Raw genomic sequence first — 17,157 nt, 5'->3', positions numbered from 1 at the left:
GGAACCCTTTAAGGGCGATTTCAGACGAGCATATCCTGAGCGGAAAACACACTCCGCGTGTGAGCGTGACTTCTCGTTATGGACAATGCTCGTTTCTCAAGATCACACAGCATTAGGCCTCCTGCACACGACCGTATGGCTTTTTCAGTGTTTTGCGGTCCGTTTTTCACGGATCCGTTGTTCTGTTTTTTGTTTCCGTTGTGTTTCCGTTTCTGTTCCGTTTTTCCGTATGGCATATACAGTATACAGTAATTACATAGAAAAAATTGGGTTGGGTATAACATTTTCAATAGATGGTTCCGCAAAAAACGGAACGGAAACGGAAGACATACGGATGCATTTCCGTATGTGTTCCGTTCTTTTGAGGACCCATTGACTTGAATGGAGCCACGAAATGTGATTTGCGGGCAATAATAGTATACAGTAATTACATAGAAAAAATTGGGTTGGGCATAACATTTTCAATAGATGGTTCCGCAAAAAACGGAACGGAAACGGAAGACATACGGATGCATTTCCGTATGTGTTCCGTTCTTTTGCGGACCCATTGACTTGAATGGAGCCACGGAATGTGATTTGCGGGCAATAATAGGACATGTTCTATCTTAAAACGGAACGGAAAAACGGAAATATGGAAACGGAATGCATACGGAGTACATTCAGTTTTTTTTGCGGAACCATTGAAATGAATGGTTCCGTATACGGACCATATACGGAATGCAAAAAACGGCCAGTAAATGGGGAAAAAAAACCGGTCGTGTGCAGGAGGCCTTATAATGATTTATAATGCTGTGTGTCTCTGCATGAACTTGCTTCTACAGAATTATACTGAAATAATGCTGTCAGAAGTACGGTCGTGTAGAGACACACAGCATTATAAACGAGCAGTGTCCATAACGGGAAATCACTCTCACACACAGAGTACAGGACGTGCTCGTCTAAAAGAGGCCTAAAGGGAACCTGTAAGGCTGGAGCTACACCTAAACTTTTGGAATAGTTTTACTTGATTTTAACTACTGAGCTATAACTGAAATCCACAGCAGTAAATTGAGTAGTGGTTGTGTGGGGCAACTAAATCACCAGCATGTAGTTATACAGCTGGTGTTTACTTTCGTAGGCCTCTTTCACATGAGCCATGCGGATTGTGTCAGGATCGGTTCAGGGAAAAACTGATGGTTTTGCACGCAAATTCAATCAGTTATTCTGTGATTGCGTTCAGAGTGTGCGTTTTTTCCATCCGGATTGCATGTGTTTTTGATGCACGGAAAGAAAAACTGATGAATAACAATCTACATCTCCGAGCAATCATCATCTGAATGCCTTCTGTTTTTCACGCAAGCCCTATTCACTGCTATGGAGCCGGGGCTACGTGAAAAACGCACAATAATGAACATTCTGCTATTTTTCCTGAACGCAAAGATGATGCATCCGGATGGTAAACACTCTTGTGTGAAGGAGGCCTAAAAATGCCCCCGTCACAATGGTCTGTTTCGTTATTATTATGCAGTAAAAGAACTTCATACTACCTGAAAGGAGCCTGGTGGTTTATGGCACATGAGTAGATGAAGACGTGGACGGTAGAGCTTGCTTCATTGCCATCTGCAATTAAATGAGGTGTGCTGTCCTCCACTTCATTTGTGCAGCGCACCCTAAGATGCCGGGCTCACCTCGAGTAATATAAGAGTTCATTTATTACAGGGATGCCCAACCTGCGGTCCTCCAGCTGTTGTAAAACAACAACTCCCAGCATGCCCGGACAGCCTACAGATATAAGGGTATGTTGGGAGTTTCCGTTTTGCAACAGCTGTGGAGGGCCGCAGGACCCAAAACCTAGTGACAGGTTCCCCTGAACTGGACAACCTAGATTACATTACATCACACCAATTTCCTATTACTAGCAGGTTGAAACGAGTAAAGCCTACTAGAGCTGAGCAGGCTGGATGTACTGCCAACCATTGGCAACTTTCTTGGCACAAACCACCATGACAGATGCCGACCACAGGCAGATATCTGTGGAAAAGTTCATCTGTCGTGATTTCTTTCGATTATTTACATTTGAAAGTCCTCCATGCCAAACAAGAGATCTGCATCTATTAACAATAAAAATGAGTTCCAGCACTTTGGTAGAATTTCGTTGCTTTGTCCTTTATTTTCAGTTACACATTGACACGTAGGGACACATCCTTTCACTTTTGCAAAGTTGACGCGTTTCGAACAGTCTCGTTCTTAATCATAACTGTTACGATTAAGAACGAGACTGTTCGAAAGGCGTCAACTGTGCATGAGTGACAGGATGTGTCCCTACGTGTCAGTGTGTAACTGAAAATAAAGGACAAAGCAACGAAATTCTACCAAAGTGCTGGAACTCATTTTTATTTGGAGGATTCATCTGGCTGTTCCATGCAAAAGGGGCTACTGATATATGGTGAGCTGCATCCTATTAATAGGTGCACAGGCCATGGCAGAGATCATTTGGCAATTGGTCGTTTTAACTTAATAGGCAAGATATGTCTGCAGCATTTCAGAAACCATGCACACGACCGTAGTTGGATGAGGACCCATTCATTTCAATGGGGCTGCAAAAGATTTGGACAGCACAAAGTGTGCTGTCTGCCTCCGTATGTCCGTTCCGCAGCCCCACAAAAATATAGAACATGTCCTATTCTTGTCCGTTTTGCAGATGAGAAATGGCATTTGAAATATTCTGCGGGACCTGCGTAAAGGGAAAATGCGGGATGCACACAGCAGGTATCTGTGTTTAGCGGACCGCAAAAACGAATACGGTCGTGTGCATGAGGCCCTTTCGAGAATGGAAAAGTAAATGTGTCAACTTACTTTAATTATCTTGAAAGAAGCCGAGCATTAATAGCGGTAATAAAACTAAGTGGCATTACATAACTAGAGAGCATTGTGCTGTACCTAGCGCTGAGGTTAGGAAACAGCTGCTGCTTTGTAATCAATGATTTAATAGACCTCAGTTCTATCCAGACTGCAGTCTACTGAAATCCGTAAAAAATAAAAGCCTGGCAAGGAGTAATTGTCTCTCCTGCCAGCTCGCTCCTCCTTATCAGTGTCTACAATCTACATGGCACACTAAAACAAGAACATTTTAAAAACGTGCCTATACAGTATACGCCGCTCACAAGACTACAGACCCAGGGGATGTCAAATAACATACAAAAAAAAAAAATGATTCAGTGGTTGGCACCGGTGCCTTGCAGCCTAGAAGCCAGCTGGGGTTCTAGGTTCGAATCCGACCATGGTCAACATCGGTATGGAGTTTGTAGGTTTTCCCCGTGTTTGCGTGGATTTTCTCCGGGTATTCCGGTTTGCTTCCACACTCCAAAGACATACTGATAGGGACCTTAGATTGTGAGCCCCATTGGGGACAGTGTGATGCTGATGTCTGTTATGCGCTGTTGAATATAGTAGCGCTATATGGTAAGTGCAATAAATAAATAAAGACCATATATTACATAGACTGAATAATACCATACACTCTCCACACATGCAAAATTATAAAAATCTTAATAACAGATTAGATGCAACTCCAAATACCCAATCTAGAAATGTAACCGACATCTATGGGGTCATTGCTGGGTTAGGCTTCATATCACCGTTCAGCCTTTCCATTCTCCTGCCCCGTTTAGGGGCAGGAAAACGGAAAGGACGGATTTGGCACATAACTGAGCCGAACGGAGCCTACGGGCCCCATAGACTATAATGGGGTCCTTAAGGTTTCCGCTCAGAAGAAGATTTTTGAAGCGGAGACAAAAGTCCTGCATGCACAACTTTTGTCTCCGCTCAAAAATTTTCTTCTGAGCGAAAACCTAACGGAACACAATACAGTCTATGGGGCCCGTGGGCTCCGTTATGTGCCGAATCCGTCCTTTCCGTTTTCCTGCCCAGAACGGAAAGGCTGAACAGTGATGTGAATGAAGCCTTAGGCTAAGTTCACATCTCAGTAGATCAGTAGGTTAATCTGCCCCTGTGAGGAATGCGTTTTTGGCAGCGAAAACGCTAACAAAAACATGCACAAGAATTCTAGTTCTTTTAGCCCTTTCCAGCAGACTTCAATGGGGAATGCAGCTAAAATCCGCTTCTAAGAAGTAGCATGCCAATTGCAAATCAGCAATGGAAAAAAATGCCACCATGTGCACATGGTGGCATTTTCCCTATTGAAGTCAATGTCGTTTTGATCTCAGAATATGCCACTGAAAAAAGGCTGTTTTCCGTGATGCAGTGGATTTTAACGGTGTGAACAAAGCCACTGATTAGCTGTTTGAAGGGCTGCGGCCTCCTTACAGTATACCAGGCACCGCGCCGTATATTGTATAGTGGCTGTGTTTGGTATTGCAGCCCAGGCCCATTCACTTGAATGGGACTGAGCTACACCTAGGCCATGTGAACGATGAACGAAGACGTCACTGGGCACTATGGACTCAAACAGCTGATCAGCGGGGGTGCAGCAAGTCAGACCCTCACGATCAGATACTGATGACCTATTATGAGGACAGGACATCAATATTCTAGTCCTAGAAAACCCCTTTAATAACTGTATTTGAAAAAATTATCATGATCACACAAGAAAGCTGTGCTCACACAAAAAAATAAGTTTTTTTTCAATGAAGAATGGATACAAACTTATTAAAAAGCATATGATGTCTACGCCTGAAAAGTAAAGGGAGTCTGTCACCTACCTGACCGGTTTTAAACAGGTGACATTGTTCGGTGGGGCACAAAGACATGACACAGATGTTACCCGTGTTCAGATGCTTCAAATCGCCCAAAAAGTCAATTTTATCATATGCTAATGAGCCGTCGCAAGTGCCCAGGGGCGGAGAGTTTTCTGAAAGTGCCCAAGTTCCCCCGCCTCACTCGCGCCTAACTCCGCCCCTCAGTAAGCTCAGGCCAGCCCTGTGGCTCTGTGACATCATATTTCCCTATAGGCTGTTCGCGCATCACTGCCGGGCCCGGGCATGCGCACTGTTCTGCCCACTGTGGTCAGAGGCACAGAGATATGCTGTGCCAATTTCACGCCAGTAACTGGTGCATGCACACTCCATATCCCTGTCCCTCTGCCCACAGTGGGCAGAACACTGTGCATGCCCGGGCACGGCAGTGATGCACGAACAGCCTATAGGGAAATATGATGTCACAGAGCTTACTGAGGGCCGGAGTTAGGCGCGAGTGAGGCGGGGGAACTTGGGCACTTTCAGAAAACTCTCCGCCCCTGGGCACTTGCGACGGCTCATTAGAATATGATAAAAGTGACTTTTTGGGCGATTTGAAGCATCTAAAGAACTAAACACGGGTAACATCTGTGTCATGTCTTTGTGCCCCACTGAACAATGTCACCTGTTTGAAACCGGTCCGGTAGGTGACAGACTCCCTTATGCGTATAGAAAATAATGCATACGTTAACTGATACGCCAACCACGTGCAAAGATCGAGATGTGAAGGGAGCCTTACCAGTTTTATTATACAGGGTGGGCCATTTATATGGATACACCTTAATAAAATGGGAATGGTTGGTGATATTAACTTCCTGTTTGTGGCACATTAGTATATGTGAGGGGGGAAACTTTTCAAGATGGGTGGTGACCATGGCGGCCATTTTGAAGTCGGCCATTTTGAATCCAACTTTTGTTTTTTCAATAGGAAGAGGGTCATGTGACACATCAAACTTATTGGGAATTTCACAAGAAAAACAATGGTGCGCTTGGTTTTAACGTAACTTTATTCTTTCATAAGTTATTTACAAGTTTCTGACCACTTATAAAATGTGTTCAATGTGCTGCCCATTGTGTTGGATTGTCAATGCAACCCTCTTCTCCCACTCTTCACACACTGATAGCAACACTGCAGGAGAAATGCTAGCACAGGCTTCCAGTATCCGTAGTTTCAGGTGCTGCACATCTCGTATCTTCACAGCATAGACGATTGCCTTCAGATGATACGAGATGTGCAGCACCTGAAACTACGGATACTGGAAGCCTGTGCTAGCATTTCTCCTGCGGTGTTGCTGTCAGTGTGTGAAGAGTGGGAGAAGAGGGTTGCATTGACAATCCAACACAATGGGCAGCACATTGAACACATTTTAAAAGTGGTCAGAAACTTGTAAATAACTCATGAAAGAATAACGTTACGTTAAAACCAAGCACATCATTGTTTTTCTTGTGAAATTCCCAATAAGTTTGATGTGTCACATGACCCTCTTCCTATTGAAAAAACAAAAGTTGGATTCAAAATGGCCGACTTCAAAATGTCCGCCATGGTCACCACCGATCTTGAAAAGTTTCCCCCCTCACATATACTAATGTGCCACAAACAGGAAGTTAATATCACCAACCATTCCCATTTTATTAAGGTGTATCCATATAAATGTCCCACCCTGTATTACAAAAATCTAAAAAATCTGTCAATCGTCCAAATATTGCTGTATACAGCCAAACTAATACTGGCGTATATAAGGTTTTACAGAGTATCAGTTAATGTGCCACAAGAGCTTCCATCTATAAAATTGTACGCTCTGGTATAGGCAGTATCCGATTCTGCCGAGTATCTCAGGTATCTTCATGCAAGATTATAAATAGTCATAGACAGAGTTTATGATTTTATAAAGGCCACATTTTACACAATGGTGGATCTCCCATCGCCGCGATACAGCACATGGCCGACGCCCCAAGTCGATATAAGAGCGAGAGAGAGAGAGAGAGAGAGAGAGAGAGAGCGCGAGAGAGAGAGAGAGAGCGCGAGAGAGAGAGAGAGAGCGCGAGAGAGAGAGAGAGCGCGAGAGAGAGAGAGAGAGAGAGAGAGAGAGAGAGCGAGAGAGCGAGAGAGAGAGAGCGAGAGAGCGAGAGAGCGAGAGAGAGAGAGAGAGAGAGAGAGAGAGAGAGAGAGAGAGAGAGAGAGAGAGAGAGAGAGAGAGAGAGAGAGAGAGATAGTGACCTACAACATCCTACCTGGATTATGTTCTCAGTGGAGGTCAGTTCTTTTTTTTGTGCACAAAGTTTCCTACCTTTCAGCCTCTCCTCTTAAGGATGTCCAGTGTGCGGTATGCATTTCTCTGAGATAATAACTCAGGAATGCAGCCTTCACAGCACAATGTATACGTTATCTAATTATCCCTAACTCACTATATTACAAAGAATATTATTACAAGGAATATAGAAGGTGACATAATAAAGGGGACAGAACCAATCAGTACCTAAAGGCTATGTACACCTTAGGGGGCAATTTTTTTTTTCTTATTGCATTGTACTCATTTTGAGCTAAAAATATATATTTTTAATTGGTCTTTATTAAAAATATGGAATCCTTTTTCTGTACAGAGCTGACATGCTCTAGTAGCACCCTTTGGGTTTTCTGTCTTTTCCGTCAGACCAGGAGCAGACGGACTCCTTATCTCTGACATTATAAACTTAACTTGGCTTAAATTAATGTTTATGACCTCTCAGTAGTTTAGAAATAAAGTTTATTAGATGACGGCACAAAGTGAAAGTGAAAGTACCAGTCACACAGCTAGAAAAAGAGTTAACCCTTTGTGATTGAACAGCTCAATATTTTTAATAAAGGCCAATTGAAAAAAAGATTTTTAGCCAAAAATTAGTAACATGCAATCATAAAAAAAATTGCCTCCAAAAGTGTACATAGTCTTTAAGTACGTAAAATACCCTTACAACACTGTAAGTAATGCAAAAAACTATTTTTGTCACAGGATGCACTATGAAGCCTTAAGGAGGTTGACCAGGTTTCTTTTTTTTTTTTTTTTTAAGTGCCTTCATTCAGCTGTATCTCAGGAGAAACCTATACTCTCCTTGGCTTTGTTCATTGGTCTTCTGGTTTCTGTCTGTCAACTTCCACATGGACAGGGTTACGTGTGCCGCTGCAGCCAATGACTGGCCTCAGTGGTGACCTGTTCCTAGGCAGCATGTCACGGCTAGGTCACATGCCACATGGGGACATGTCACTGCTGAAAACAGTCAGAACTCAGAGCCATAGAGACAACATAGAGCGGTGGGGAGCAGGCGATTATGGATTTCTCTACAGGTACCGCTTGGAGAAGTAGGGTGGGGGGTGTTGAAATAAAAATAAAAAAAAAACCTGGATGGCCCCCGTATCGCACTATAAACTGAGAGTCACATGTAGGTTCAATATTGGAAAATCTTATGTAAATCTATTACTGATATGTACAGCATGGAATTATGATACAACAGGGTGCATGAACAGCAAATGGACTAAGGCTACTTTCACACTTGCGGCAGAGTGATCCGGCAAGCAGTTCCGTCGCCGGAACTGCCTGCCGGATCAGGCAATCTGCATGCAAACGGACAGCATTTGTAGACGGATCCGGATGCGGATCCGTCTCACAAATCCATTGCAAGAACGGATCCACCTCTCCGTTTCAATATTTTTGTTCACATTTTTACCGATCTGCGCATGCGCGGTATTTCCTCCTTCCAAAACGCCGTTCAGTGACTGATGACATCCTGATGCATCCTGAACGGATTTCGATCCATTCAGAATGATCAGTTTTTTTCCGGTATTGAGCTCCTGTGACGGAACTCAATACCGGAAAACAAAAACGCTAGTGTGAAAGTACCCTAAGGCTACTTTCACACTGGCGTCTACTAGTTCCGGCAGGGGAACAGCCTGCTGGATCCATAACTACAGTGTACATCCGTGAGCTGCCAGAAGTCTGCCCAGCCCCATTTACTATAATGGGGAGCGGAGCGGATCTGGCCCCAGCACGGCAAATATGCAGAGAGGCGGCCGGACAAATACCGCTGCACGAAGCTGCTTTTGTCCGTCTGCCTTTCGGCAAATTTGCAGTGCTGCGACGGATCCACGTCGCTCCCCATTATAGTGAATGGGACCAGGCAGACTTCCGGCCGCTCACGGATGTGCACTGTGGTGCGGAAACAGGCCTAAAATAATAAAGATTCTTCGTCAGCAATGTATCATTATTGTAATAATAGCTACCAATAATAATTTTCAGGTAAACATAATGAATCGTGATTATTAGAAGTCTAGACATAATAATTATGCTTTCCCTGGAAAGGTTTATAGGTGTATGGTAATTATAGTGTTACTGTTGCATTTCAGCGCGTTGGATTACCCACAAACGCCACTAGATGGGAGACTAACCATCCGCGTTCCCAGACATGGAAAATGTTAGCGAATGTAACACCAGATGCTATCACAGCAAACAGGTCACCGCCCTGCAACTTATTTGCACATCGATCAGACTTTCTTTTTCCTGTAAGTCGCAATATGCTTGCTACCAGACTGATTCTCTCTTTTTTTAGTCGGGCTAAGGTAAAATTTATAGTGTACATCCACTACAATCCAGCCCCTAAGCCGAGACCTCAGGAACCACTTTACATGGAAGGATTTACACATCCATAACCATAAGCTGCATCTATAAAATTCCATGGGCAAAGCCTGTCTGTAGACTCACTGAACACACCTGCATGTGTAAGGGTGGGTTCACATCACGTTTTTAGTGGCAGCCATTCACCATAGAGTTCCATTGTAAAAAAAAAATTATACAGTTTATTTATTGGACTGTGCAGGATACAAGAAGGTGAAGTGCTGCGTTTTTGTATCCTTTTATTTGTAACATATATGTCATACAGAGGCATAAAACGTGACGTGAACCCACCCTAAGCAGACAGCTCAAAACAAAGCAAATACCATATTCTTGGTTTTTAGAAAAAACAGAGTTGGGGTATATATATTAGAAATGGATTGCACAAGGACCCATTCATTTCTATGGGTCTGCAAAAAAAAAAAAAAAAAAAAACAGAGCTGGCACCAGGCTGCAATGATAGGCGGAAATAACTCTGATCCGGTCATTTAACTCCTCGGGTGCTGCAGTCCATAGCGACCGCAGCATCTAAGGCAGGGATGGCCAACCTGCGGCTCTCCAGCTGTTGTAAAACTACAACCACCATCATGCCCTGCTGTAGGCTGAAAGCTGTAGGCAGTGTGGGCATGCTGGGAGTTTTGCAACAGCTGGAGAGCCTCAGGTTGGCCATCCCTGATCTAAGGGGTTAGAAACAGGAAGAGGGCTCCTCCTGTCCTCTGATCAGAGCACCCGCGGTAACATGCCAAAACTAGACAGGGGACATAGCGACACAGCGGAGGAGGGAATCATGAAAAAATATCAGGATGGCATCTCCTTGACCTGAACTACAGTCAGCTAATCAACCAACACAAAACACCTGCAAACATTTCTTAAGCCTTTAAATGGTCCCTTAGTTTGGTTCAGTAGGCTACACAAACATGGGGAAGACTGCTGACTTGACAGTTGTCCAGAAGACAATTATTGACACCCTCCACAATGAGGGTAAGCCACTAAAGGTCATTGCTAAAGAACAGATTGTTCTCATTATGATGTATTCAAGCATATTCATAGAAAGTTGAGTAAAAAAGGGAAAAATGTTGTAAAAAAGGTGTAAAAGCAACAAGGATAACCGCAGCCTTCAAAGGATTGTCAAGAAAAGGCGATTCAAAAATTTGGGGGATGATTCACAGGGAGTTGATCAGTGGAGGTACCAGCAGTCAGACCCAAAGCAATTATACATTTATCACCTATCCCTTGGATAATTGTTGTTCATGGACAACAGTGTTAAGGTCACTGCCTGACAAAAGGAACAAGGATGGACAGAATTCAAGCTGACAAGCTGAGTGTATCAAATCAATGTAACTCATTCACATCTCATGGCCAGATCTGGATTTGCAGCACCCCAGAAAAGGGTTACTGCAAAGGGTAATTGTTGTATTGTTAATGGGGTTGTCTCATTACAGACAATGGGGGCATATCGCTAGGATATGTCACCATTGTCTTATACAGTACAGACCAAAAGTTTGGACACACCTTCTCATTCAAAGAGTTTTCTTTATTTTCATGACTATGAAGGCATCAAAACTATGAATTAACACATGTGGAATCATATATATAACAAACAAGTGTGAAACAACTGAAAATATGTCATATTCTAGGTTCTTCAAAGTAGCCACCTTTTGCTTTGATTACTGCTTTGCACACTCTTGGCATTCTCTTGATGAGCTTCAAGAGGTAGTCCCCTGAAATGGTCTTCCAACAGTCTTGAAGGAGTTCCCAGAGATGCTTAGCACTTGTTGGCCCTTTTGCCTTCACTCTGCGGTCCAGCTCACCCCAAACCATCTCGATTGGGTTCAGGTCCGGTGACTGTGGAGGCCAGGTCATCTGGCGCAGCAACCCATCTCTCTCCTTCATGGTCAAATAGCCCTTACTTTCAAAGTTTTCCCAAATTTTCGGCTGACTGACTGACCTTCATTTCTTAAAGTAATGAAGGCCACTCGTTTTTCTTTACTTAGCTGCTTTTTTCTTGCCATAATACAAATTCTAACAGTCTATTCAGTAGGACTATCAGCTGTGTATCCACCTGACTTCTCCTCAACGCAACTGATGGTCCCAACCCCATTTATAAGGCAAGAAATCCCACTTATTAAAGCTGACAGGGCACACCTGTGAAGTGAAAACCATTTCAGGGGACTACCTCTTGAAGCTCATCAAGAGAATGCCAAGAGTGTGCAAAGCAGTAATCAAAGCAAAAGGTTGCTTCTTTGAAGAACCTAGAATATGACATATTTTCAGTTGTTTCACACTTGTTTGTTATGTATATAATTCCACATGTGTTAATTCATAGTTTTGATGCCTTCAGTGTGAATCTACAATTTTCATAGTCATGAAAATAAAAAAAACTCTTTGAATGAGAAGGTGTGTCCAAACTTTTGGTCTGTACTGTAGGTGCCGGTCCCACTGGATGGGGGTGGGGGGTCAGCCTGTCAATGCTCAGACCATACGCCGCACACTGCATCAAATTGGTCTGCATGGCAGTAGGGCTGCATGATATGGGAATTTTGTGTGATTGCGATTAGGGCCCTAAAAATTGCGAAAACGATATGCAATGCAATATTTTAAGGGAATTGTGCTAGAGGTCTATTTGCTTGGATTTTCAAGGCAAAAGCACACACAAATTACTGATAACGCTGAAATGTAGTTATGCTCAACTCAAGAAATGAAATGCACAGTGTTTTTCAAAATAAACTTGGGTTCGGTTCCAAGTGGTATCTTATACTTATATCACCTAATAATTGTGATCTGCATTCTCAGAAACGTTGTATATTGTCCAACTGAACACCGAGGCTGAACATGCATTGGAGCAGTGAAACCAAGGGTCACCAGGGTGCCACCCTGGCCCTTCTTTGGCAGCCGGGGCAATGTAGCATGCTGTAAAAATAGGCATCTTTTGATTTTCAAGTTGTTCTTTCAGGGTCACAAGACACAATGGGATAATAAAGAGCAAAATCAAACAAACATGTCATCTCTTCCATACTCCCATCTATGCTCTTGGCACACATGCTCCGCAGTACAAGCACTTTATCTCCCATTTCTATCTCTTTTTCATTCTATTGGCTTTTGTCACTTCATACATTTAGCTAATGTGGTAGACAGGAGGTGGTACAGGGAGTATTCACTGGAGTGGAGAGCAGGCTCCGTCTGTCAGTGAAAGGCACGGCTAAGGCTTCATTCACATCACCGTTCAGCCTTTCCGTTCTCCTGCTCCGTTTAGGAGCAGGAGAACGGAAAGGACGGATAAGGCACATAACTGACGCCAAACTGAGCCAAACGGAGCCCTTAGGCCCCCTAGACTATAATGGGGTCCGTTATGTTTCCGCTCAGATGATTTTGAAGCGGAGACAAAAGTCCTCAGTTTGGCATCAGTTATGTGCCTTTTCCGTCCTTTCCGTTCTCCTGCTCCTAAACGGAGCAGGAGAACGGAAAGGCTGAACGGTGATGTGAACGAAGCCTAATTCATGATCCCATTACAGCCTATGTTGCTTCGACACTACTTTATTTGAATATTCAGTCTCCTTTGTGCCCTCACCTTGCCCAAAAAATGTGTGCCTTACTGTCTCCGTTGTGCCCGACTAGATAACTCACTGTATCTGCTGTCCCTTCACACCAATTGCATCTCTGTACCTTTTACTCACCTCTCACCAAAACTGTCCCTGCTGTCCCCTTAAATTGGATCCAATGAAGTGCATGGGCGATACAACTTCTTCAGATTTGTGACAGAGAGAAGTCATTATGGTCGTCTGGGCTGCATGGAGAAAAAAAGAGAAAAGGAACAAATCTGTGTAGAACTGGAATCTCTCACTATATGGTCACTGTATAGTAGTAACATGCTATTCCTTACCACTGCCCCTCTTTGCATAACTGTGCCCTTTATTTTCATGCACAAATATGGTGATGCTAACTCCATCTCTACAGCTAGATCTACTTTACCTTCTAGATCCACCTATGCTTCCTCAGACCCTTGAGCACATTTTTGGGATTACACTGCTGTGAACATGAACACAGCATAGAGTTGTTACGATACCAAATTTTTAATTAGATTACGATACCATAAAAAAGTATTGCGATACTCGATACAGCGCGAAAAAATAAACCAAAAAAGCAACGTGCATTCCGCATTTTTAAAAATGGCGAATCGCGCAGTTTTCTGACGTGGCGATATGTTTATTTATTGTTTATAGATTTTATGTGTGAAATTGGGAAAGGGGGTGACTCATACTTAATATTTTGTTGGTTTTTTTTAACATTTTTTTTTTTTTTTTTACACTTTTTATTTAATAACTATTTCCCCCCTTAGGGACCAGAACCTGGGATCTTTTAATCCCTTGTCCTATTCACCCCGATAGATCTCACTCTCCCTGCTGCTCTGTGCTTTGTACACACAGCAGCAGGGAGCTGACTATGGCAGCCAGGGCTTCAGTAGCGTCCTGGCTGCCATGGCAACAGATCGGAGCCCCAGCAGTGATTACACTGCTGGGGCTTCGATCAGAGGCTGCCACTGCCACCAATGAGGGGGAGGGGACCCTGTGGCCACTGCCACCAATGATTTTAATACTGGGGGGGTTGAGAGGGGCGGGTGCACTGTGCCACCAATGATTTTAATGGGGTGGGGGGTTGAGGGGGCACTGCACCACCAATGATAATTACCCCTTAATACAGGAGGCGGGTACTGGCAGCAAATCAGCGGCAGTTAACCCCTCAGGTGCCGCACCTGAGGGGTTAACTGCCGCTGATCGCAGCTCCATGTCATTCTGCTGCCGGCACCCGCCTCCTGTATTATGTGTTAAAGACTACCTTATATGGGTCCAGACTTTAAGTATTAGGCTACACAGAGCGGCGCCTAGAGATGTCCCAGCACTTACTATTATTCCTGGGCGCCGCTCCGTTCGCCCGCTGTGCTCCATTACTGTCTCAAGCTCCATATGCAAATTACTATCGGAGCAATGGGGAGGAGACATCAGCTTCTCTAGTGGGCGTTCCTTCTCCCTGGCTGTAGCGCTGTTCAATCGCAGCGCAGCGCAGGGAGAAGGAACGCCCAGGAGAGAAGCTGATGACTCCTCCCCATTGCTCCGATAGTAATTAGCATATGGAGCAGGAGACAGTAATGGGGCACGGCGGGCGAACGGAGCGGCGCCCAGGAATAATAGTAAGTGCTGGGACATCTCTGGGCGCCGCTCTGTGCAGCCTAATACTTAAAGTCTGGACCCAGGAAAAGTCCTATCATTGGTGGCGCAGTGCGCCCGCCCCTCCTCCACCCCTCTCTCCGTTCATTGGTTGCAGCGGCAGCAGCAGCACAGGGGGGAAGGAGAGACTGCTTCCTTCTCCCCTGTGCTGCTGAGGGAACATGAGCGCGCTGACAGCAGCGCACTCATGGTCAGAGATACTAGACTGCGCAGCAGCGCAGCCCAGTATCGTAAAAATGGAAATCCCGGTATTGTATCAAAATTTCGATACCCGCAACAACCCTACTTCAACAAGATGCATTTTCAATTTCACAGCACCTATAGGTTTAAACGAGTTATATCTGGTAAATGCCACTCTGCTTTTCACATCCATCAATGAGCTGTCTTGCAGGCCTGCCCTCTTTTTATTCATTTATTTATTCCTATTTGCTAGAAATCTTAGTTGTTTGTAAGAAGGTGAACAAGAAGGTTGAGAAAATCTTTATTCTCTCTATGGTTTCCTCAGTTTCTTGACACGAAGGTGGCTATACACCTTCTATAGCTTTCCCCTAAAACAAGCACCCTCATCTCCATCCCTCACCAAGCTGTTTGAGGCAGAAGGGGACTTGGGTGAATGAACTGCCCTTAGCGGGGTCATTCTTTGACCTTAGATCCATGGCCAAGCAATAACATGCAAAGTTCCATAAACATCCCCAGGATAGGTTATCAATATCTGACCGGTGGGGTTCCAACTCCTGGCACTCCCGTCGATCAGTTGTTCCTAGGCCAGTGACATCACGTTTATCGGTCAAATGGCCTAAGTGCAGCTCAGTTCAATTCAAGTGAATGGGGCTGAGCTGCAATACCAAGCACAGCTGCTAAAAAAAATGGAAGAGACCGTGCTTGTTAAAGGGGTTGTCTCATCATGGACAATTGGGGCATATCGCTAGGATATGCACCCAGTGCCTGGGATCCACACCTATATCGAGAACGGAGCCCCACAAGTGAAGGAGGGCACACTGCGCAGGCGCAACCGCTCTCCATTCATTTTCTATGGGACCGCCGAAAATAGGCGAGCGCTGGCTCCGCTATTTCCGTCGGCACCATAGAAATCAATGGGAAAGGGGGCTGCGCAGGCGCAGTACGCTCCAATTCACTTCTATGGGGAGCCGGCTTGGTGGTGGCCAGACCGGAGTCCTCCAGCCACCAACTTGCGGGGCTATGTTCTCTATATAGGTGCGGGTCTCAGCAATGGTGGGACTCGCAACTAAAAGACAATGGGGGCATATCCTAGCGATATGCCCCCATTGTCTATGATGAGACAACCCCTTAAAGCTGCAAGGAGGCAGCTGTTTGGCAGGAGTGCTGTGTCCTAGACCCCCACCAATCAGGTACTGATGACCTATCTTGAACATAAGTCATCAGTCTTAAATACCTGAAAAACCTCTTTTATTTTTAAATAATGTCTTAATCTAGTATACTTTCAAGGTCCTCAGAACGGAGAAACAGTTGAATAGTGCAGCGGGATATGGGAAACAAGCGTTAGGCGTGAAGCCTATGAGGTTGTGCAGACGGTTGCAAAGTGATGACATCATCGTGACTGCCTCCGCAGGGTCTCAGGTGGTTGCTATACTGTCATCGCGCTGGGTGCGGGAAGTTATGCCATGGGCCAGAAGAGGCATGCTCTTCAGAGTGAAGCAAGAAGCGGAATTCAGTTTTTTTACTGTCACTTTTGGGAAAAAACAGGTAGATAATACAGGGTGACAGTAAAACTATTAGGGGCACTTCAGGAGGACAGTAGAACTATTAGGGGCACTTCAGGGGGGCTTAACAACTACTGGGGGCACTTCAGGAGGACAGTACAACTATTAGGGGCACTTCAGGGGGGCTGCATAACTACGGGGCACTTCAAGGGACAGTGCAACTATTTGGTGGCACTTCAGGGGGACTGTACAACTACTGGGGGCATGGCAACCAGACATTATAACAAACTGGGACAATACAGGGGACATTATTACTACCTGGGGAAATATAGGGGACATTATAACTAACTAGGGCAATACAGTGGACATTATTACTACCTGTAACAATACAGGGAGGCATTATAACTTTTTCCTATAGTGTCCAGGCACTGCCACTGCTGATAGATTAAAGGGTGGTTGTAATCCCTGGAAACGAGCAGTGTATAATGTGATGGAAAACTGAATCCAGCCAGCAAAGGAGGCAATATAGACAATCTCAATACATTAGTAAGTATGTTGTAATAACTTTGTCTACATGATAAATGCTATTTGCTGAAGTACGACAACCCCTTTATCACTGTAGGGGCCATTACTGGTAATGTGGGCACTCTGGGAGAGAACTACAATTGGTGGGACTTTTGGGAGCACTATTAGATTGGGGGTGGGGCTCTCTGTATAGCACTATCATTTCTGCAATATAGTGTTTGGGGGTATTAGGTGCATAGCAGGCACAGTATTGGAGGTAGCAGCAAATTAACAAGAGGGGGTGGGAAGATGGACATTTGAGAAATCTAAAATGTCGGTGTGCCCAACTCTGCAGAAACAAGACATTGGGCCAGAT

The 17,157-nt window shown here is 44.5% G+C and overlaps 1 protein-coding gene across 1 annotated transcript in view; it reads right to left on the bottom strand.

The window, feature by feature from the left end:
• The window catches only part of LOC120998891 (shieldin complex subunit 1-like), a 96,152-nt gene extending 79,198 nt beyond the window's left edge, over positions 1-16,954 (bottom strand). The window contains exon 1 of the mRNA XM_040429769.1: positions 16,943-16,954. The gene's annotated coding sequence lies outside the window, so the exon portion shown is untranslated. The remainder of the gene's footprint in view (positions 1-16,942) is intronic.
• Positions 16,955-17,157: the final 203 nt, after the last annotated feature.

Source organism: Bufo bufo, chromosome 4 (genome assembly GCF_905171765.1).
Source record: "Bufo bufo chromosome 4, aBufBuf1.1, whole genome shotgun sequence".
Lineage (NCBI taxonomy): Eukaryota > Metazoa > Chordata > Amphibia > Anura > Bufonidae > Bufo > Bufo bufo.
The sequence above is the reverse complement of the archived record's forward strand: the minus strand, read 5'-3'. Positions and strand labels throughout refer to the sequence as shown.